Source organism: Gossypium hirsutum, chromosome A06, assembly GCF_007990345.1.
Source record: "Gossypium hirsutum isolate 1008001.06 chromosome A06, Gossypium_hirsutum_v2.1, whole genome shotgun sequence".
Taxonomy (NCBI): Eukaryota; Viridiplantae; Streptophyta; class Magnoliopsida; order Malvales; family Malvaceae; genus Gossypium; species Gossypium hirsutum.
The window spans coordinates 48,817,380-48,819,367 of NC_053429.1; the positions used below are offsets into that span (position 1 = coordinate 48,817,380).

At 38.1% G+C, this 1,988-nt stretch overlaps 1 non-coding gene across 1 annotated transcript; it reads left to right on the forward strand.

Moving 5' to 3' along the window:
- The first annotated feature begins 608 nt into the window (after positions 1-608).
- On the forward strand, positions 609-715 carry LOC121231219 (small nucleolar RNA R71). The gene has a single exon (XR_005929285.1). It is a non-coding gene; the product is annotated as a small nucleolar RNA R71 (small nucleolar RNA).
- The last annotated feature ends 1,273 nt before the right edge of the window (positions 716-1,988 follow it).

Genomic DNA, 1,988 nt, shown 5'->3' on the forward strand with positions numbered 1-1,988 from the left:
TGAGTGCCCTCTCGGTATTCTGAAAATGAGTTTCTGACACCGAGATGAAATTGGTTAGCATCTCCTCAAGGTTCAACTTTTTCGCCTACTGGTACGGTGGTTGTTGAAAGCTTGGAGGGGATGGTGGTCTCTGATTTCCGTGGCCTCCCCATGAAAAATTTGGGTGGTTCCTCCAACCTGCATTGTAAGTATTGCTATAAGGATTGTTTTGAGATCAAGGATTGTTATCCATGTAATTTAACTGCTCGTTCTCCATGTTGTGGCCATAAGGTGGGTATTCTGAACTGCTTAATCCACCTCCACTTGGTTCGCACTGCATTATTGGGTAAACCTGTGAAGAACTAAGAAAACCATCAATTTTCTTATTCAAGAGTTCTACATGATTAGAGAGCATGGTGACCGAATTGACGTTATAGATGCCAGCTGTTTTCGTTAGCTTTGTCCTTATGACTTTCCACTGATAGTTATTCAGTGACATCTCCTCTATAAATTCATAGGCATCTTCAGGTGTCTTATTATTAATGGTTCCGCCAGCAGTTGTGTCAACCATCTGCCGAGTCAAAGGGTTCAGGCCATTGTGAAACGTTTGGACCTGTAGCCAGAGTGGTAACCCATGGTGAGGGCATCTTCGCAAAAGGTCCTTGTATCTCTCCTATGCATCGTAGAGTGTTTCTAAATCCATCTGCACAAAAGAGAAGATATCATTACGTAATTTGGCTATTTTAGCCAGCGAAAAATATTTTAATAAAAATTTTTCGGTCATCTGTTCCCAAGTAGTGATTGATCCTCTGGCAACAAGTTCAACCACTGTATAGCCTTATTCCTCAACGAAAAAGGAAACAACCGAAGACGAATGGCGTCATAAAAAACGCCATTAATTTTAAAAGTGTCGCAAAACTCTAAGAAATTTTCCAAATGAGCGTTAGGATCCTCGTCCTGCAAACCATCAAACTGAACAAACTGTTGGATAATTTGAATGGTGTTAGGTTTCAGTTCAAAATTATTTACAGCAACAGCAGGCCTAACTATGCTCGATTCAGTTCCTGTTAAATTAGGTTTAGCATAATCATACATAGTGCGTGGAGCAGGATTCTAATTTACTGAATCAGCAGCAATCGTAGGAGGTAGCGGATTTTCTTGGTTTTCAGTCATCTCCTTGGTTATGGTTGAAGTATCGTCCTCTTGCTCGCCCTCTGTGTATCTTGGGCTTCACCTTCTTTCTCTTCGGTTTTTGTGAACTGTGCGGTCGATCTCACCGTCAGGATGTAGTGGTCCTGACAGGTTTCTTCTGGTCATAAACTAGAAAAACGTATTAGAAGAAAATAAATGAAAAATTGGAAAAGAAAATAAAATTTTAAGTTGCAATAAAAGTAAAATGGCTAAAGTAATAAAAATCGAGTGTTCCTAATATCCTAGTTCACCGAAAACAGCGCCAAAAACTTGATACGTGATATTCGTGACAGGTTTTAAAGATTTATGATAGAATCATTCTTGAGACTAACTTATTATCACGATTAAGGCAAGTGTACCTATCGAACAGTATTATAGTTTAGCAAGACTAGATTGTCGAACCCAAAGGAACTACGAGTACTAGTACTTATTTCCTTTTTATTATCTAGCCTAAAAATTAATAGGTTTGGTTATCTAAACTAATTACTAACTAAGAATGCGCAGAAAGAAAATTCAGGAAAATGCTTTTGGGAAAATTCGATTGATTAAGGCAATACCTAAGGAAAAATCCACCTAGACTTCACTTGTTAATTGACTCTGAATCAGACGATTTATTCATTTGACTTGATCCATAGAAATCCCTAAGTTCTATTATTATCTCTCTCGAGACTAATAACGTCTAACCCTAGGTTGATTAATTAAAATCCCTTTCTAATTAACACCCTAGAATTGCAATAACTCGATATATGGATTCCCTTATTAGGTTTCACCCTAATCTGGCAAAATCTTATCACCCTATTTCTAGGCGTGCAATCAAC